Here is a 21,596-nt window from a genome sequence, read left to right on the forward strand (position 1 = left end):
GTACAGTGTGATGATATGATATATATGTAGGGTGAGAAATGATTACCACAGTAAGATTAGTTAACACATCACTCACCTCACATAGTTACCATTTTTTTTCTGTGATGAGAACTTTTAAGATGTACTCTCTTAGCAACTTGCAAGTACCCAATAAAATATTGTTAACTATGGCCATCATGTTGCATATGAGGACCCCAGAACGTGTTCATTCTATAACTGGAGGTTTGTATTCTTTGGCCACCCTCCCTCACATCCATGTCCCTGCCAACCAACCAATCTACTCTTGTTTTTTTTTAGATTCCGCATATAAGCAATAGCATACAGCATTTGTCTTTCTCTAGCTGACTTATTTCACATAGCATAATGCTCTTAAAGTCCATTCGTATTGTCACAAATGGCAGGATTTCCTTCTTTTTTTTTTTTTTTTTTGTTTTTTTGGTTTTTTTTCTAGTATTAGTTGTTTTGTTTGTTTTTTTATACTGCAGGTTCTTATTAGGCATCAGTTTTATACACATCAGTGTATACATGTCAATCCCAATCGCCCAATTCAGCACACCACCATCCCCCCCCCACCGCAGTTTTCCCCCCTTGGTGTCCATATGTCCATTCTCTACATCTGTGTCTCAACTTCTGCCCTGCAAACTGGCTCATCTGTACCATTTTTCTAGGTTCCGCATACATGCATTAATATATGATATTTGTTTTTCTCTTTCTGACTTACTTCACTCTGTATGACAGTCTCTAGATCCATCCACGTCTCAACAAATGACTCAATTTCGTTCCTTTTTATGGCTGAGTAATATTCCATTGTATATATGTACCACATCTTCTTTATCCATTCCTCTGTTGATGGGCATTTAGGTTGCTTCCATGACCTGGCTATTGTAAATAGTGCTGCAATGAACATTCGGGTGCATGTGTCTTTTTGAATTACGGTTTTCTCTGGGTATATGCCCAGTAGTGGGATTGCTGGGTCATATGGTAATTCTATTTTTAGTTTTTTAAGGAACCTCCATATTGTTCTCCATAGTGGCTGTATCAATTTACATTCCCACCAACAGTGCAAGAGGTTTCCCTTTTCACCACACCCTCTCCAGCATTTGTTGTTTGTAGATTTTCTGATGATGCCCATTCTAACAGGTGTGAGGTGATACCTCATTGTAGTTTTGATTTGCATTTCTCTAATAATTAGTGATGTTGAGCATCTTTTCATGTGCTTCGTGGCCGTCTGTATGTCTTCTTTGGAGAAATGTCTATTTAGGTCTTCTGCCCATTTTTGGATTGGGGTGTTTGTTTCTTTGATATTGAGCTGAATGAGCTGTTTATATATTTTGGAGATTAATCCTTTGTCCGTTGATGCATTTGCAAATATTTTCTCCCATTCTGAGGGTTGTCTTTTCGTCTTGTCCTTCTTTTTTTATGGCTGAATAATATTCCATTGTGTAGGCGACATTTTCTTTATCCATTCATTTGTCAACGGACACTTAGGTTGTTTCCACATCTTGGGTATTGTAAATAATGCAGCAATGAACAAGGGAGTGCAGATATCTATTCGAGACTGCGATTTAATTTCCTTTGGATATACACCAGAAGTGGGATTGCTGGACCATATGGTAGTTTTATTCTTAAGTTTTTTAAGGAACCTCCATACTGTTTTCCATAGTGGATGTACCAACTTACATTCCCACCAACAGTGCACAAGGGTTTCCTTTTCTCCACATTTTACCAGCACTTGTTATCTCTTGTCTTTTTTTCCCCTTCATTTTAAAAATTGAGATATAATTTGTATATAACATTATATTGGTTTCAGGTGTCCTACATAATTCAATATGTGTATATATTGTGAAATATTCACCACAATAACTATAGCTAACAGCAATCACCACGTCTTTTGTCTTCTTGATTATAGCCATTCTAACAAGTGTGAGGTGGTATCTCATTGTGGTTTTGATTTGCATCACCCTGATGATCAATGATGTTGAGTAACTTTTTATATACCTGTTGGCAATTTGTATGTCTTCTTTTGGAGGCACGTTTACTTAAGTCTTTTGCCCATTTAAAAATCAAATTTATTTATTTATTTTTTGCTATTGAGTTATATAAATTTCTTATGTATTATGGATATTAACCCCTTATCAGATATATGGTTTACAAATACTTTCTCCCATTCTGTAAGTTGCCTTTTCATTTTGTTGACTGTTTCTTTTGCTATGCAGAACATTTTTAATTTGATGTAGACCCAAAATTTTGTTGCTCATGTGTTTGGTGTCAGAGCCAAAAAATCATTTCCAAGACCAATGTCCAGGGACTTTTTTTCTTATGTTTTCTTCTAGGAGTTTTAAAGCTTCAGGTCTTACATTTAAGTCCTTAATCCATTTTGAGTTAATTTTTGTGAGTGGTGTAAGATAGCGGTCCAGTTTCATTCTTTTGCATGTGAATATCGAGTTTTCCCATCACCATTTATTGAAGAGACTATCTTTTCCCCATTGAGTGTTCTTGGTTCCCTTGCCAAATATTAGTTGGCCATATATGAAAACTTTAAACCTTCACTCAAAATCTTCTTGACATATTTTTGTAGTTGCAGGCAGTAAAGATAATAGACAGCAGAACAGTATGTGTTGGCTTTGCAATTCTTACCATTTATGCATATGTCTAAATATCGATGAACCATTTTACACATGGACCTAAGAATTTGTAAAATCTTTCCATCATTTTGCTTTTCACTGTGTAAAGTGTTAATTGGGAGATTACTATGGTAGTCCACTAACCAGAATCATTATTCTGAAAAATAAGTGAAAACTTCTTACGGTGCTCTTAATTAAAACGAAGAGTGAATCATGTGATATATTTCTATCTTAATGAACATTCATTCATTTGTATCATTAAAAAGCTTTGTTTTAAAAATAGTTAGTCCCACTTGCCGGCGTGTTAAACTATGATTTTTCTTTCTGTCTATGCTGTATAAACCACTGAGTGTGATTTTTATAATCCAAATGTAATATATTTTCTTCCATTTATGTTCTTGCCTGAGGCATTCTCTCCCCTGTTATGACCAGCATTATAACAGCATTCTATTTTTGCCTCTGCAGATTGGAGTAAGAGTAGATGAAGAATGGAAAATAGGGCTCCTTTGTGTGGGGCTGCTTTGCAGTTATCATGAGTGTATAATTCCTGGAACCAGACAGAGCCAAAGGGCACTGTTAGCCCTTTAAAAACAGCCGAGAGAGATCGTTTTCCTTTGTTGCTCTATCATTACTGTGAGATTGTGACATTTTCTCCTCACCCAATTAAAAAAACTGATACTCACAGCTGCTTGGACAGTCCACCTGCCACAGAAAAATGATTTTGAGACTCTTCATGATTCCATCACTTACTGTGCTGTAGAACCAGCTCTTGCTTTTCCATGCTAGTGAATGTTAACTGATAATCCCCCAGGGTCCATTTTAGCCACTAGTTTCAGCCTTTTCCTTCATCAAATCTCCTATGAGCACTTCTCACCAGACTGGGCACGATGAATGAAGTTGAGTTTAATCTCTTTTGTCTCCCCGCCCTCACTCCTAACTGCCAGCTTCAAAGGATATTGTCCTGTGTTTTCATTGATTCCCTTGTCTCCTCACGTTTAAAAATATGGTAAATCTTCCTCCTCTCTGCTGTGGTCTTTTAGGACTTGGTAATCAACTAATTTCCATTTTCTCCTTCTGGCTGCTATAGCATCTCCTTTATCCATGTCTCCTTGATCAACACCTTCTAATGGTTGAAAATCCCCCGGGTGCCTTAATCTCCTTGCTTTTCTGCAGGGGTTTGGACAATGCAGTCGGTTGCCATAGATTCGGGAACTATCTATGACAATCGAAGCTGCTTGCCTGTGTCTCCCACTCTGTGTACCTCCCTGATTTAGGCAGGACTCACCTTCATCTCACCCGGACCTCCATGCTGCCTCCTGGTTGACCTGGCCATAGAGTGTGGTACCCCATTCTGATCTTTCCTGGCTCTATTCCATGGCTCTATTCTCTTCTCAACTTAGTTTTTCCTGTCATTGAATCTCATTTCTCAGGGCCTTCCTCTTCTGAGGGCCAAGATTGCCTCACCATGTTGGCAGGTAGCCTCTGTATGCCAGTACCAAGAAGGTGGCCTTGGTCTCTACATCTTAGATGTGTAATGACCGGTCCTTCTTCTGTCTACCTGGTTCCTGCAGACCTCTTTTTCCCATCTTGCTTCTCCCAGAACTTAATTTGCTAACTTAGCTTCAGCCAACATCAGGCCTATATACTGATTTCCCTTTGGCTTTCCTGAGTTCCTGTTACTTCTGTATCAACCAGCTTCATTTGGCTACTGGCTAGGGGTAGCCTCCCTAGTTCTAGCAACCCCTGTTTCCCATCACTGCTGTACTTCTATGGTCCAAACTGGCTTGGGAAGTTTTTGATGTTAATCTAAGAAATTACCTCAGGTCTCTCTCCTCCCTCCACACCCAGCTTCTTCTCTGCTCAGGTCATCTAAGATTTATGTGTCACACCTTATTTTAAGATGGCATGGGAAATTCCCTGGTGGTCTAGTGGTTAGGACTTGGCACTTTCAATGCCGTGGCCTGGGTTCAATCCCTGGTTGGGGAACTAGATCCCACAAGCCACATGGTGTGGCCAAAAAAAAAAAAAAAAAGTGCACCTGGAGTTGAGGTAACTTGACCAGACAGATCTCTAAGGCCCTTAACAGCTTGAAAATTTTTATTCTATGAAATGTTGTAGACCAGCCAAGGGACATGTTTCCTGGGTCTTAAGCAACGTCAGAGACCACCTTTAATAAAAAGAATACAAAATTAAAAACACAAAATTAGATGTCAAAGAAGACATTTACTTAGACTGAAAAAGAAATCCCAACAAATTATAAATTTTAAAGAGCTAACAAATACCACAGACATAAAAATAATCCAGAAAAATAACATATTTTTGTTTGTTTCAACTATAAATTGAAATCTAGTTAATTTACAATGTGTGTTAGTAACATAATAGTTTTTATTGATTAACTGCCAGACATATATCTTTGATACTTTCTTCTTCTGAAGTTTTTTTTGTTTTTAATTTTGGCCATGCCAGGCAGCTTGCAGGGATCTAAGTCCTGACCAGGGGTTAAATCTGGGCCAGGGCAGCGAAAGCACTGAATCCTAACCACTAGACCACCAGGGAACTCCCTCTTCTAAGTTCCTTGACTGCATACTCTTTGATTGTTTCTTCATTTGACCGTAATTTTATAATATTTTCTATAGAGAGAATAAAAAGAAAACTTAGTTTTTTCTTTCGTGACTGATCAATTTATTTTATTATGGATAGTTTAGAGAAGTTTGTTTCAGCTTCACAATTCATTATTGGTAATATTATGCAAGTTTTAGGATTGTTGTCAAATTTGGGAAAATCTCCAGTAAGAATCCATCACATGCGAGCTGTAAGATTTGGCAGGAGTTTCTGGTTTGATACATATGATGTTTAATTTTAGGTGTCAACCTGACTGTGTCACGGGGTGCTCAGACATTTGACTAAACATTATTCTGGGTGTGTCTGTGAGGCTGTTTCTGAGTAAGAATAACTTTTGAATTATTTAGTAGGCTGAGTAAAGCAGACAGTTCTCTCTAATGTGGTTGGCCTCATCCAATCAATTGAAGAACTGAACAGAACAAAAAGACTGGATAAGAGGGGACTCTTTGAGCTGGGACATGGGTCTTTTCCTGCCTTTGGACTGAACTGAAAAATCAGCTTTTCTTGGGTTTTGAGCTTGCTGGCGAGACGAGAACTTATCCCAACTGCTCTCCTGGGTCTCTAGTTTGCTGACTATAGATCTTGAGACTTCTCAGCCCCCATACTTCCTTATAATAAATCAATATCTTACCTATCTACCTATATCTATCTATTTATCTATCTACCTACCTACCTATCGTCTCTCTCTCTCTCTCTCTCTCTCTCCCCACCCACCCCGCCCACTTGTGTTTCTCTGGAGAGCCCTGATGACTAATACAGTATACTTCAAATCTTATTTCTTACCACTCTCTGTAAGCTGGCAGGCACAATGTCACAGTGTGACCTTGAGCACTACAACTTTAAGTCCTGCTTTTTAGTGAGCAGTTATTGTGTGCTTATGTGTATTCCTGGATGCCATCCCTACTCTGGGACAGCCAGCGTCAATCTAACTGTGAATCAGAAAGCTATACAAACAAAATGACTCCCCAACCTTATTTCACGTTACGTGGGTCCCACAAATGCCCATGGCAATTCCAGTGCTAACAGATAGGAGAGGAAGTTGCCCTGGAGAGAGACCAAGGTCTTCATGGATTACAGTGAAAACATCTTACCTTTGCAAACTTTATAAAAACATAAGAATGTGTGAACACATGTATAGGGACCCTCCCAGGGTATTGTTAGGAGTCGTGCAAGTGAGAGGCCCTGAGGCTTATGTACATTAGATTTACAGCACACCTGACTGAGGCCTGTCTTTTCTTTAGGGTCCTTGTGCCCTGAATATACTGAGAATCTACAATGGGTAGGGGCATTATAGGTACAGGGTAACGCTGCCAGGATGTGCTAAGTGAAACTGGAAAAGTTTAAAAAGATGAAACAGTCTTGTGTTATTGAGAGACAAATTAAATGGCTGGGATGAGCCCGTGAAGTAGCCAGTCACTGGCTGTGGCTCCTTGTTCTCGTCCATCTCGGTCCTGGCTGTGATGTGACACCACCTGGTGGAGAACATGCACTGTCATCTACAAATAAATTCACATTTGCAAAACGGTTCCTAAATCATTTAAGGTAGTGTGATTTGAATAGTTCTCATTCCTTCTAATTTTCCCCCAGTATAAATCTGGTGGGTACCTGTGAGAATGAATGTGTGCACACCAAGGGTAAAAAGTAAACTCACTTACCTGTGCATCTGTAAAGAGAATTCCATTGCCTGAAAGAAGAACTAAGTCTGAACTCTGAGTAAGGGTTTGGATATTGCCTATCATTTTGTATTGGCAGAGCAAAATTACATGAGCTCTAAATACTGTCTAAGAATATGCAATGGAATGTTTAAATTAAAACTTGATTTTAGGTCGTTAGAATCTTAAATAGAGGCCAGTTCAACCAAAGGGGAAAATGGTAATGTGATTTTTTTTGGAGCATGCTTGTTTTACGAGAGGCCTTCCATCTAAGTACTGAGTCATTGCAGTCTTGTTGTCTGCAAGATCCGTTAACCAGGGGCTTCTTTTGAAAGGTTGATGGTTATAAGAATTCTGGCAAGATGTCAAATGGTGATGAGATTTGTTCACTGCCAGGTGTTCTGGAAGCCTTCCTTAGAGGAGGCTGGAGGGTAACTCCAATGAAGAATGTGTATTACTGACAATCCTGCAGCCTGTGCAACAAAAACCACATTCATAGAAAGACAGACAAAATGAAACGGCAGAGAACTATGTACCAGATGAAGGAACAAGATAAAACCCCAGAAAAACAACTAAATGAAGTGGAGAAGGCAACCCTCCAGAAAAAGAATTCAGAATAATGATAGTGAAGATGATCCAGGACGTTGGAAAAAGAATGGAGGCAAAGATCGAGAAGATGCAAGATATCTTTAACAAAGACCTAGAGGATTTAAAGAAGAAACACCTAGAAGAATTAAAGAACAAACAGAGATGAACAATACAATTACTGAAATGAAAAATACACTAGAAGGGATCAATAGCAGAATAACTGAGGCAGAAGAACAGATAAGTGACCTGGAAGACAGAATGGCGGAATTCACTGCCACGGAACAGAATAAAGAAAAAAAAGAATGAAAAGAAATGAAGACAGCCTAAGAGACCTCTGGGACAACATTAAACACACCAACATTCTCATTATAGGGGTCCCAGAAGGAGAAGAGAGAGAGAAAGGACCCAAGAAAATATACAAAGAGATTATAGTCGAAAACTTCCCTAACATGGGAAAGGAAATAGCCACCTGTGCTCTACAGCCCACAAGCCACAACTACTGAGCCTGCAAGCCACAACTACTGAGCCTGCACGCCTAGAGCCCATGCTCCACAACAAGAGAAGCCACCGCAATGAGAAGCCCGCGCACCGCAACGAAGAGTAGCCCCCGCTCACAGCAACTAGAGAAAGCCTGTGCACAGCAACGAAGACCCAACACAGCCAAAATAAACGAATAAATAAAATAAAGAAATAGAAAAAAAATTTTTTTAAAAAAGGGAAGGGCAGAGTACACTCACCTCAGGGATAACTCAAAGGAGAGACTCAGCTGTTACCATCAAGACTATCTTTCTCTCCCTCCATCACTCCTCACTGTGCATGTCCTCATTCTCTACCACTGCAGGTTGGAATTTTCCATGTGCCACGGAGCAAGGCTTCAGGCAGTGCCAGACGTTTAACATTCCAGCCTGGTGATACAAAAGGAAAGGTGGTTTTTCTCTCTCAGCTTCAATTTATACAAGCCCAGGGAAAGATGGAAGGATTCTGGTTGCCCTACTCGTCCCATGCCTATGCTTGGAGCAGTCAGTGGCAGGAGAATGTGATTCTGCACCGCACATGCCTGCCCCTCTGGCCGCTGGGCTGGGTATGTTCCTGGGAGAGGGGGTGGAAGAGGGTTGGGAAAAGCATGTTGGTCAAACATAACCATTTGCCACACCAGGAGCTAACTGTATTGTCTCACTGCAGCATATTTCCATTTTATTCATCTTCAGCATCTATAATGTTCTTCTGACCTTAAACAAAAACGTACCATCCATAGTTTCTAAATCCTTTTTTGTATTAACCCTTTACATTTTTGAAAACAGAACCCAAGTTCTCTTCTTTAAATATTTGATGAGAGATGCTCTTCAATATCCCTCTTTTTTAAAAAAAATTAATTAATTAATTTATTTATTTATGGCTGTGTTGGGTCTTCGTTTCTGCGTGAGGGCTTTCCCTAGTTGCGGCAAGTGGGGGCCACTCTTCATCACGGTGCACGGGCCTCTCATTATCGCGGCCTCTCTTGTTGCGGAGCACAGGCTCCAGACGCGCAGGCTCAGTAGCTGTGGCTCACGGGCCCAGTTGCTCCACGGCACGTGGGATCTTCCCAGACCAGGGCTCGAACCCGTGTCCCCTGCACTGGCAGGCAGACTCTCAACCACTGCGCCACCAGGGAAGCCCCAAGGTCTCTTCTTGTCGAAACATTTTCGATGTTTTCCCCCTTTCGGTCCTTCTGTTCCCCTGGTAGCACCTCCTGGCCCAGTCAGTCCTCTCCATTCCGTCGTCTGGGCCGGCATCTTCTGTTGCTCCCTCCCCATCACCCTCCACTCTCCTTGTCTGTTCTGCGCCCAGAGGCTGACTTGTACAGATGGCTTCTGTGGGTTCCCTCACTCTCTCAGTTTCCAGTGGCTTCCAACCAGCAGGAGAGCAGAGGCTGGTAGAGGAGTGCAGACCCGAGATTGTGCTTCTTCACCCAGTTTCCTCCCTGCAGGGTCACTGCAGGCTGACCTTGCCCCTCTCCTGAAGGCAACAGCTCCCATCTTGTGGCTTTCTCCACACGGTTCTAACTTTTGAGAACCACTCCTTCCCTCTGCCCCTTCAGGCCTGGCATGGGGATAGTGTAGCATCCCACTGTTACTGTCTCCTGGGCACTGTGTAGGCCTCATGGTCCCGACACCTTGCCGCATCTTGGTAAACAGCCCCTTCAAATTACCCAGCAGAATTGGCAACTTTTCCCATGGGAGCCCTGATTACCTCCCCTTCTACCTTCAATTTCTAAAGATGGTTAGTTTCATACATTGAGAAAAAAAAGTAGCAATGATGTAATCCATACTAAAGTGTGAATGATTGATAGCATAATCCCTCAGGCATGTTTTGTTTCAAAAAGAGTCGTGTGGACAATTTAAGAGAATTTCAAACTGTGTGGTTGAGATATTTTTTTCCCCAGGGCCTTCTAAATAAAATACACATCTCTTGAGGATAAAACTGGTGCCAGATAAAGGTACTTCTTAATCGTTTCAACAAAAGTAGCCTGGCTGAAGTGAGTGGTCCCATACCCCAGGGAGTCTGGGAGGCTAGTAGCCCTAAGTAACCTTAAGCAAGTACCACGTTTCTTAAAAGGTCCTGTTTTATTCAAAAAAACTTTGAATTTTTCTTTCTACCCCATAAGACATCTCTGTTTGTCATATTTTCAAAACTTAATAAAGATGACTTTCTAGGAAGATGCTCCATGTTTATCACATGGCTTTACTACCGGCAGGTGGCCCAGTGCTTCTGGGGGCACACAGCCCCAGTTTGAGAAGCCTGAAGTGAGGAGAAGCCAGACACATGGGTAATGTTACCACTTGTTTATTAAAGGGCTGTCACTTTTTCCCAGGTCTCTATGTTTTCTCATATACTTTCAGATCTTAGGGATGTTCTCAGATTTGTGATTAGCATTTCTATTTTAGACACAGGTATAGTATATTTCATTTTTTTCCAATTGGACGTATCTATTTGACTTTTTTCTTCTTCTAAATTGCTCACTTATGGATTATATTACTTTGACATAAATTGCTTTATTTTTTAACATATGCCAATCACAGTAGTTTTTCCTATCAATCACAGCAACATTTCTCATGCATTAAAATGCACTCCATGAGAGCATATTCTCTAACAGGCACCATAGGGTTTTTTCTTATCTCCTTCCAATTTATTCTGAGAAGTGAATCATGAAAGTTTTTACTACTTTTTTCTTACTGTGAGAAATGTTTAAAATCCTGAAAAATTCTTTTAAGAATAAACTTTAAAATAAGTTACTTATTATTTTTTTTAAATATTTGATTTTCTTTTCATCAATATTTGTATTGGTTTGCTAGGGTTGCCAAAACAAAATAGCACGGATTGGCTTAAACAACAGAAATTTATTTTCTCACGATTCTGGAGGCTGGAAGTCGGAGATCAAGGTGTCAGGAGGGTGGGTTTCTCCTGAGGTCTCTCTTCTTGGCTGGTAGACGAGCCATCCAGGTTCCCCCTGTGTCTTCACATGGTCTTCCTGCTGTACCTATCTGTATCCAGATTTCCTGTTCTTATAAGGGCACCAGTAATACTGGATAAGAGCTCACCCTAATGACCTCATTTTAACTTCATTACCTCTTTAGAGATCCTGTTACCAAATACAGTCACAGGATGAGGTATGGGGGTTATGGCTTCAACATATGAATTTTGGAGATGGCACAATTTAGCCCATGACAGCATTTATTTTTAAAAATTAATTAATTATTTATTTTAAATTGAAGTATAGTTGATTCACAATATTGTGTTATTTACTGCTGTACAGCAAAGTGATGCAGTTACACATATACATGCATTCCTTCTTTTTAAAAATATTCTTTTCCGTTATGGTTTATCATAGGATATTGAATATAGTTCTCTGTGCTATACATTAGGACCTTGTTGTTTATCCATTCTATATATAAAAGCTTACATCTGCTAATCCCAGCCTCCCACTCCAGCTCTCCCCCAACACCCTCCCCCTTGGCAACCACTAGTCTGTTCTCTATGCATGACAGCATTTAAATAACAGTTTAAGAGCCACAGGGTACACTGTGACTTGTACAACAGTTTTGATTCTAAAAGCATGTCGACATTCCTGAGAGTGGAGGAGAAACAATCTTATTTTCCTTGAAAAACTCTAATGGAAGAAGTACCAGAGGGCAGAAAAACCAGTGGTCTGCTTGTGTGGAGTAAGAGAAAGGGACATTTTAAACTCCAGAGGAGAAACTGAAATGTGCAAACTGTCACAACAGCTCTTTTCTGTTTGAAAAATCACGCTTTTCCTCTGGTGTGAAATTTTGCAAACAAAACCAGCTAAAGGAAGGAAAAAAGATCATGATGTTTCGATGTTATATTTCCATTGTTTACATGCCTATTTGCCTGGTCATTCCTCAGTTGGGGCAAACTAAATTGAGACTCTAATAGCTCCAATTTTCACAGAGGGAATGACAAAAAACAATTCATTTGTCATTTAAATCCCATTCCTTGATGACAGGTTATGCAGCAACCAAATGGAACACTAAATCCTTTAAAATCACTTCCCTGACGGTCCAAGTGGTACATTCTACTTGTATTGGGTCACTTGGTATTCAATAGTTACAACAAAGGAAGTAGAACAATTGTCAGGGTATCACTGACATCCAAAGAGAACGGAGCATAAAAGTCAGGCCAGAGATACAGGAACCTGCACACACGTGCCCAAACCAATAGCAATAATAGTTAAAAATAATATAGCACTTCAACCTGGATTTCGGGAGTTTTTCTGCAGTCAGATAATTATCAAAAAAGTCATCAACCAAAGAGGAGAGAGAGGAGAGAAGGGGATTTGAGCGAACTGTGTAAAGAGCTCTTTTCCAGTGTCTTTATATTAAGGAAAGAATGTTTGAAACAACAGGCAGCTCTGAGCTCCTGATCATTCTACACAGTACCCTACATTTCTGGGTTTTTTTTTTTTTTGATATAAATTAAAAAAAAATTATTTATTTACTATTTATTTTTAGCTGTGTTGGGTCTTCCTGGCTGCGCGCGGGCTTTCTCTAGTTGCGGCGAGCGGGGGCTACTCTTTGTTTCGGTGCTCGGGCTTCTCGTTGCAGTGGCTTCTCTTGTTGTGTAACACGGGCTCTAGGCGCGCGGGCTTCAGTAGTTGTGGCTCGCGGGCTCTAGAGCGCAGGCTCAGCAGTTGTGGCGCACGGGCTTAGTTGCTCCGCGGCATGTGGGATCCTCCCGGACCAGGGCTCGAACCCGTGTCCCCTGCATTGGCAGGCGATTCTTAACCACTGCGCCACCAGGGAAGTCCATTTCTGGGTTTTTTTATGAAAAGAATTCTACTACGTGGTGTTTGTGATTTGGGATCTCAGGACGCCAGGGTTGATTTCATCTCTCTCTACAGGACTGGCTCTGAGGGAATGAGGCGAGGCTGACCAGTTATTCCCAGCCTTATGATGGAATGTGGTGTCAGGTGGGCAGCAGTTTTCTGAGGGGTGGGCTTCATGGGCAGCTTGTTCTGTGATGCTCAGGTTCCCCAGTAAAGGAAAGGAATGCAGGGAAGGCTGGGGAGGAGTCACCAGCTGGGAAAGAAACCACCACTAGTGACGGAAATGGTAGGCAGCCCTGTAGAAACCTGGATCTCAGTCATTGGGATCCCAGCCCAAATGGGAGACAATACAGCAAGGTGGCTAGGAGTGTAGATTTTGGAATGTGGCTGATCTGGGTTTGGATCTCTTTTCACACTTTCTAAGCTGAATGATTTAGGACAAGTTGATGATCAACTCAGATCCTCAGCTCCCTCCTCTGTACAAGGGATTGGTAATATATAGCCAAGAGGGAAGATGAAATAATGTCTGTAAGATACGCAGTCAGTCCTAATATGATAAATGAGAGGATAATTATTGTTTAACTTTTGTAAATCTTTGCATGGTGGTGGGATCCTGATGAGGAAGCAATTCGTGTGGTTGAAAAATGGAAAACAAAACAAGACAAACAGAAGCATCCTAAAGGATGTATGATGTTTTATCGGTCTAAACATAATTTCCCAGATAGGAGCTAATCCGAGATAAGTGTGTGGTCTGCGTGAAATAGAAGATTCCAGATCCCCTGCCCTCCAACAATCAGGGAGGAGAAAATATGAATAAGATGAATACAAAAGGCAGCAATGCATAACTATAACAACGGCTAACATTTACTAGCCCCAACCTTGGTCCAGGCCCTGCTGTAAGCATTTTGCAAAATTCTCTCATTTTCTGCTTACAACGACCCTGAGATAGATACTGGGATTAATTCCGACTTGGAAACGGAGGCAGAGAGGTTTAATAAGTTGTCCGAGCCTATACCGCCATAAACAGCAGAGCCAGAGTTAAAATTTAGGTAGTTTGGCAATAGAGTTCTCTTGTCTCTCGTTAATCATTAAGATTAAATTACACACTAAGATGTGTCATAGTCTAACAGGCAGCATTTTTCCCTTCCTGGTGATACGTAAAATAATGGTGTATCTTAGAATTGGGGCAGCTTCTTGCGATGAAATATGTATGAGTGACTCTATGCACTCACCACAAAGAGGAAATAGTGTTAGTTTGTCATGGAGCCCTTGTTCTGACCCCCTCTGCTCTATCCATCCCACAGAGGGCACAGACCTTGGAAAGAGGGGCGGGGAAGTGAGAATGATTCTGCGGTCCCCCCGTCAGTCTGCCTTTCCAGCAGCAGGACTATATCACGGATTATTTATAACTGTCTGAGCATCAGGTCTTTGAGATAAATGTAATGAAATGAAGCCTGCTGCCTTCCCACCTGCTTTGTAGGGAGCCTCAACAGTGTGTCACTGCAGTGATTGTGTTGTTTTTTATTATCTCGTGTTAATTATTCTTCTACGCCCTGGAATAAGATCACCTCCTTCAGGTCACCTCTGAAAATGTGAATCTTTCCACTCATCTAGGGAAGAAGCATGTTCTTGGCTAGGAAACAGAAATCCAGAAGGCAGGAAGGTGAGAGAAATTCCAGCTTTCTCTTGGCTTTACTCTCTGGATTCAGACTTTGAGATGTCTCCAGAGAGTTCAAGGCCATCCCTGAGGTAGATCCCAAAAGGGACTTCTGCTACAGAGGGACCCCAAACTGTGGAGAAGTAGCCCTAATTTACAAGCTGACTATCTCAGGCATTGCTTTTTGCCCAGAGAAATCACTCTGGGCTATTAGGCAGAAAGGGATTCTCTATAGGAAGTTATGAGCTTACAAATTCTCTGGAAGGGCTGTCTTTAGGTTGGGTGACCAGGAATGACTCTTAGAACTGCAGATCTGTCCTGCCAGGGAAGCTGGTCCATCTGCCACAATCTGCAGGGTGGGAATCAAAGGTCTTCACTAGTCTACTGATTTCAGGACTCCCTGTGTGGCTGGATCCAGAGATCCAATGCTGTAACTGCCTCTCAACCTCCAGAAGCTGGAGTTCGGACCAATGAAGGCTGAAGCAGAAATATACCACGTCTCCATGACCTGCTTGCTGGCATAAGAGTCATAGTGGGTGTGACCTGTGCTTTTTTCCACCTTCCAAAACTCACAAGCGTGTATCAATTCTTATCCAGAACCTGATCTGCCAAGGAGTCTGGGAAATGTAGGGGTTTTTTTTGTTTGTTTTTGGTTTGTTTTGTTTTCCAGACTCTGACATTCAAGAAAACACAGAAATGTTGGGGCTGCATGGCGAGTGCCCATCAACCATATCTAACACAATTCGTTTCATGTTATCGCATGTATTTGTTTTCTTTTATTGGCCTTTAGGCTTAAGGAAAGATCTGTTTAAGAATTCAGGCCTTGGGCTTCCCTGGTGGCGCAGTGGTTGAGAGTCTGCATGCCAATGCAGGGGACACAGGTTCGAGCCCTGGTCTGGGAAGATCCCACATGCCGCGGAGCAACTAGGCCCGTGAGCCACAACTACTGAGCCTGCGCGTCTGGAGCCTGTGCTCCGCAACAAGAGAGGCCGCGATAGTGAGAGGCCCGCGCACCGTGATGAAGAGTGGCCCCCGCTTGCCGCAACTAGAGAAGGCCCTCGCACAGAAACGAAGACCCAACACAGCCATAAATAAATAAGTAAAATTAAAAAAAAAAAAAAAAGAATTCAGGCCTTGGCCCATCTACTGCCCTGTAGAGTGAGAGGGAAGCTAGGGTTTGGGTCAGAATGTTAAAATCGGGTGCTGCCTCAAGAACTATGTGAGGTCTAGGATTTCACCCTTCCTCTAAGCTAACAAGTTAGCCTGCTACTGTTTCATGGATCCTGGGGAGGCGAGGCTGCAGAATCAGAGACAACGTACGTTGTTCCTCAGGCAAAAGCAGCAGGCCGAGTGCCAGGCTGATGTGTGTTCCAGCCCCCGTGCCCCCAAGTCCTAGGGTGATGCAGAGTCCGTTGTGGGTGCCTGCACACGCATTACAGGGGAGGAGCGTTGAGCCTGGGGGGCTTCCCTGAAGTAAGCAGAACCAAGCCTGTTCTCTGGCCAGGGGGAAAGGTTACCTCACCCCTTAAGGTTGCCAGCTGCAAACACAACCCTGAGAAATGGCCTGGGTGAAGAGTGGTGAGGGCCTTGCATTTTCGACATACCCACAAAGAATGGGCGGAGATGCTGAGGGCCATGGCAGATGGCCTCTCCTCTCTCGTGCCTTCCCCGGGCCCAGGTGGCAGCAGAGGTAATTATGAAAATCTTTCAAGGGAATGCAAATCTTTGGGGACAAATGTCTCTTCTTCACAGGGAATTTTCTCCTCATTACTAGCCTTGGAGTATCTGGCATTTTGTTTTGTTTTGGTTTTTATTTTCTTGGCCGCAAGACGCGGCATGCGGAACTTCCCCGACCAGGGGTCGAACCATGCCCCCTGCAGTGGAAGCGTGGAGTCTTAACCACTGGACCGCCAGGGAAGCCCCTCTGGCATATTTTTATTAAGGGAGTTTCTAGGAGGTCCTGGTTGATAGAGTCTTGTCATCTTGTCCTGACTGCTTCCCAGAGGCACTGCCCGATTTCTTGGCTCCTTTAGAGGGTGACCAAGTGTCCAAGTGTTCATCAGACTGTGGTTCCTTGGGCTGGGGACTTGCAGTGCTAAAACTGACATGGTGGTCACCATACTCAATTCACTGTACCCCAGGGCCAGATCTGTCCCTCTTCTGCTTTACCCAGCTTGAAATTTGCTTCTCAGTAAGGGCATAAATGCCAAGTTCTGTTAAGCGGGTACCTTATAACCTTATAATCAGTAATACCATGTTGGATATTTGAAAGTTGCTAAGAGAGTAGATCTTAAACATCCTCACTACAAGAAAATAAAATTGTAACCAAATATAGATTTACTGTGGTGATCATTTTGCAGTATATACATACTATATCAAATCAGTATATTGTACATCTAAAACTAATACAGGGGCTTCCCTGGTGGTGCAGTGGTTAAGAATCTGCCTGCCAATGCAGGGGACACGGGTTCGAGCCCTGGTGGGGGAACTAAGATCTTGCAAGCCCCATAGCATCGCCAAAAAATAAAAAAATTAAATTAAAAGAATAGAGATGCAATTTAATTATGTCACAGAGGTTAGAAATCTGTATACTTCTTCAGGGTCTGTGAATAAAGCTGTACTTCAATTATATATATTGAAATACACTGAATTGAATTTACATGTATGTATGAAATGTTACCTTTAAAATACAACTTATCCTCTCTTCAAGAACAAATACCTAATTCAATTAGAGTACTGGCAACTATGTACTATATTTTAAGCCCAGAAAATATTCTAGACCAAAACCCAGTTCTTCTTCTTTTGTCTGGGAGACCTCTGAATTGAAACTTCTTAAGGAAAAAGGGATGGGAGTGGAGGAAGGGGTCCCTTCTGCTTTCCCTGCCCCATTCTCCAGAGCAGTTAGATTTTAAGCCCATAGAATGGCCTAGGTAATTCCAAAAGCTACCATCTTATTGTATGAAGATTGGGAAAGAAGCAATTTATGTGTAAATTAGACTGATTAGTGACTTAGAGGAAGCATCAGCATGCCTGGAAATTTGAAGAGAGTTTATAGTCATGTGCTTCCTCTCCCAATATACCTAACAAGGCAGGTATTCTGGTCTCGGCAACTGTACTCTTTCATATCGTGTGAAATAAGCCATGGGGGTAGCAGAATCCCATGAAGTAAGTCCATTTTTTTTTTTTCTCTGAATCTGAAGATTAGGGCTGATGGAGGTACACCTGGACTTTTCCAAAGTCACATTTAACTATGAAAGGGAAAGCTCAAGAATGTCTGTTGCTAAATGTTTACTTCTTGTTTCCTGTATGAGTAGCTAATTGGACCTTTTGTATCCTGTCTATAAATCGTGATCTTTCCATTAGTGGTAATAAAAAAACCTATAGGTTCTTAGAATTGTGTTCTGGTGTAACTGTGGTAATTGACCGTGAATAAACAGCGTGTGGCAGGGACATGATTATTGGACTTTCAGCAAGGAAGCCCTCTGCTGGCACCTGGTGCGACAGATTGAATTTGCTGTAGAACACTGATGTCTGAGGCTGAGCCTGAAATGAGAGAATGGGCCACAGAGCTTGGAAGGATGTAATAGGAGGAAGATTGATTCTGTTTGGATCCAGAATAAGCTCAGAGGAGTAATCAGGTACAGGAAGTGCCACATAGTAGCTAAGATCTGGGCCAGGGTGGCAGCTAGAGACATATTTCCTGTTTATGGAAAAGTGACAGTGGGCTTGATGGCATCTCAAGAAGAGGGGACAGGGGCAGGGGATGAGGAATGAATGTCTTTGCCCTGTCTGATCAGTCAGTGTGGCAGTTGCCAGATCAGTGCTATCTCGATGTGGACTTGGAGCACACACCAACTGTTCTTTGGTGTCAGCTGACTTATTTTGTCCTCTGAGGATCAGCTGTACGTATGGTGGATGTTGGGCTAAAGTGAGATAATTAACAGATACAAGATGCATCGAAAAGTCAAGCTGCTATATGATTAAAAGGGAGAGAGTATAGAGTCAGAGGTAAGAGCATGGACTTTTTTTTTTTAGCAAAAGAAGGACTGATGTGACAGAGCACATTTTCAAAGTATGTACATCTCATGTCCAGGGCTCTCTGAGAAGGGCACAAATATTTATTGGCTGTACTATGTATTAAGGCACAGGCTGAATATCTCACCTATGTCATTTCATTCTACCCTCTTGGTACTTTCAAGTAGGTAATTGGGTCCTCATTTTACAGATGAGGAAATCAAGATAACTAACCATTGAATAAATTGTTCGTGGCCATAATAATTGAGCTGGGATGAAAATTCAAGTTGATTCTATACTCTTTTCACTATCCCATGATGCTTTCCAGTATTAAATGGGCTCTCCTAAGAGAATAAATAATCTACTATCTTTGGGCCTTTAAAATTGTCAAGTAAAACACTATAAGAAACAGTTAGTGGAAGCTTATTTCTCTATCCAAAAATTAAAAAAAAAATCTATCTTGGAGTAAAATGATTTTTAAAGCAGATTAAAAGCTTATTTTAGCCTTCCCTAGGGAATGAAGTATTACGGAGCATGGACTTTTTATCATCCAGAGACTAGCTATGTGCCTTTACCAAGTTACTTAATCTCTCTCCACTTCCCTCATCACGCTGTAAAGTTGACGCAGCGCCCTCACTGAAGGCCAGGGGCCACCGAAGTGACTTTGGCACGGCAGCAATGGTCAGTGCAGTCACCGGTAATTGTAGAACAGCCGCTCCCCTAGCTAGATCACCATCTTCCTCCGTCAAAGTTCTTCAGCGTCCTCCCACATGCTACAGCTAACGGGCTCTTTTCGGTTATCATCCTATTTGGCTTCTCTTCAGCCTTCCCTGCATCTGAGCACGCCCTTCTTAAAGTTTTCTGCTCCCCTGGCTTCTAAGACAGTCCCTCTTTTCTGACTCTTCACAGATCTCTCTGACCCTTGCTTCTAATCTCCCTTCTTAGATTTTCCCCTCTCCAGCTCTCAGATCATGGTGTCCCCAGGGCCCTGCCCTTAGCCTACCTCTCCTCACATCTCCTGCACCATCTTCCTTCTTCACCTCATGCTGTCTCAGGCTAATGCCTCCTAATTCACATCCCTAATCTGGGATGCCTGTGTGTTATATGTCCACTGGCTTATGGGACATGTACACTCAGGTGTCCCAAAGGCATTTCAAAATCAATGCATCTAAAGGAGAAGCATCTTTCCCCTAAGATCATGTTTATCCTCCTGTGTTTTTCTGGGACCTCATCCACCCAGTCACCCAAGTGTGAAGCTTGAGAGACATCTTATATTGGCCCATTTTCTCAGTCTCCAGATGACATCAGCTTTCAAGTCTGGCCACTTCTACCTTGTCAGTGTTTTCAAGCAGGTCCTTCCTCTCCATGCTCCCACCACTGAGATTGTTTCCTAACTTGTCTCATGCCCTCCGAGTGGCTTAGATTCACCCACCACTGCCAGAACCAGCTTTCTGGTGACCAAGTCAGGATGTCACTGGCCCTTCAGAGCTCACAGCACACGACCTATGAAGCCCTTGCTGATCTTTCCTACTCTGCCCCTCTTGCCGTGAGCCCTCTGCCCCATCCCTGCAATCACCCTGCGACTCACCTACCTACTTCCTCTCAGCACCATGCCCTGGTGCCTTTGCACATGCCTTTCCTGCTGCCTGGAAATGAAGATCTAATCGGTTAATAATGCATATTAGGTTCTCCAGTGTCACCCTGATAGAATTTACCACGTTGTTTTAGGCTACTTACAGGGGTATGTCTTCCACAAGACAGAGGTTTCCTCAGTGCAGGGATCTGTCCTGTTCATCTTTGGTCCCCAGAACTTACTATGGTTTCTGAGACATGGTGGGTGTCCACGGCACAGAATAAACGAACAGAAACAATGTCCTTATTCCGAGTGGGCTCTCTACCTGAGCAGCTGACTTTTCTGGAGACCCGCTCCCCCTGGCTCCTCGCGTTCCCCCGCCTCTCAGGTGATGGGCAGCCGGGCGGCTCGCTGCCTTCCGGCTGGGCTGGGCTGGGCGGTTGCCCGTGCGCCTGCGCCCTCTGCTGCTCCTCTCAGGGCGCGTCTGTGCGCGTGTGTCCGGAGAGGCTACGGAGACAGGCGAGGGGTGGGGGGAAGAGTTCAGCCTGAGTCACAGACTTCATTCACTGATTCTCGGCGGCTGGACCGAGGCTTCCTGCCGAGGGGACTCCCAACTACTCTCGCACCTCCACGGTCCCCACCTCCCGCCGTTCCACTCTCAGCCAAACAGACGGACCGGCTGACTCACGAGTGAGTAGCGGCGGCTCGTGCGCCCCGGCAGCGCGGCGAGCTGTCCCCGGAGGTCCTGTCCTCCTGCGGGTGGTGTGTGTCTGTGTGCGCGCGCGCGCAGGAGGTGTTCCCCGGGGCGCCACGCCGGCCCCGAGAGCCGCCGGCCGGGGTCCGTGTGCCCTTCCGAGGCTGCGCTGCGCTGCGGGTGCCCGCTCCGTAGGGGCTCGGACGCCCCCGGCGCGGGGAGCGAGTTTGCCGGGATTCCCCGGCTCGGTGCGCGGCAGCCGGTGGGGTTCCCCGGGAAGGCGCCTGGGCAAGGAGGCGGCGGGGAAGCCCCGGCTGTGAGTGGCTGGCGGGCCGGGAATCTGGGAGCGGGGCTGGCACAGCAGAGCCGAGGGAGACGCCGGAGCGGCCGCCCCTGGAGCCCAAGCTCTCCGCTTTTCTCCCTTACCCTTCCTCCTTTCTTTTCTCAGCAGCATCACAAAAGCGCGCGGCAGAGTGAAACCCAGTGCAGCGAAGTGCGGCTCTCTTCTCCCACCTGGTGCACATCCCCCACGGGCCGGAGGAATGGAGTGGGAGTCCCCGAGATTAGGGGCGCATGTTTACCCCGGGGACACACCTGTTTTCGGCTCGCGTTGAATTCAAGCAGGGTGCCGGATCGCGCGAGGGGGTTCCGACACAGACACGCCGGTGTGTGTGTGTGGTGTGTGTGTGTGTGTGCTCGCCTGCGCGCACCCGGAGCCCACGCTCGCGGACTGCGCGGGATGTAAATAGCACACCTCCCTGCCCGCCTGCGAGTGCCAAGCCGGATCCGTGGGCTCCCAGCGCGCTGTGACAACGCGCCGGCATCTCTTTGTTTGGTTGTGGCTTCCCC

At 43.8% G+C, this 21,596-nt stretch overlaps 1 protein-coding gene and 1 long non-coding RNA gene across 7 annotated transcripts in view; one reads left to right on the forward strand and one right to left on the reverse strand.

The window, feature by feature from the left end:
* Nucleotides 1-457: 457 nt before the first annotated feature.
* Nucleotides 458-21,592, reverse strand: LOC309614828. Of its 3 annotated transcripts, none has more exons than XR_014236400.1 (4): nucleotides 21,342-21,592; nucleotides 20,218-20,560; nucleotides 8,224-8,391; nucleotides 458-4,791 (listed from the first exon to the last, which is right to left on the reverse strand). It is a non-coding gene; the product is annotated as an uncharacterized lncRNA (long non-coding RNA). The 3 variants fall into 3 exon arrangements; XR_014236401.1 differs by having other exon boundaries at nucleotides 21,502-21,534; XR_014236402.1 differs by lacking the exon at nucleotides 458-4,791 and adding an exon at nucleotides 5,283-6,718 and having other exon boundaries at nucleotides 21,502-21,534.
* SLCO5A1 (solute carrier organic anion transporter family member 5A1) overlaps nucleotides 20,556-21,596 on the forward strand; it is a 131,876-nt gene continuing 130,835 nt past the window's right edge. For 3 of the 4 annotated variants that reach the window (XM_082363416.1, XM_082363419.1, XM_082363420.1), the window contains exon 1: nucleotides 21,282-21,412. The gene's annotated coding sequence lies outside the window, so the exon portion shown is untranslated. Of the gene's footprint in view, nucleotides 20,744-21,281; nucleotides 21,413-21,596 lie in introns of those variants that run through there. The other variant, XM_082363417.1, reaches the window with a different exon arrangement.

This window comes from Balaenoptera borealis (genome assembly GCF_965194805.1).
Source record: "Balaenoptera borealis genome assembly, chromosome: 17".
Lineage (NCBI taxonomy): Eukaryota > Metazoa > Chordata > Mammalia > Artiodactyla > Balaenopteridae > Balaenoptera > Balaenoptera borealis.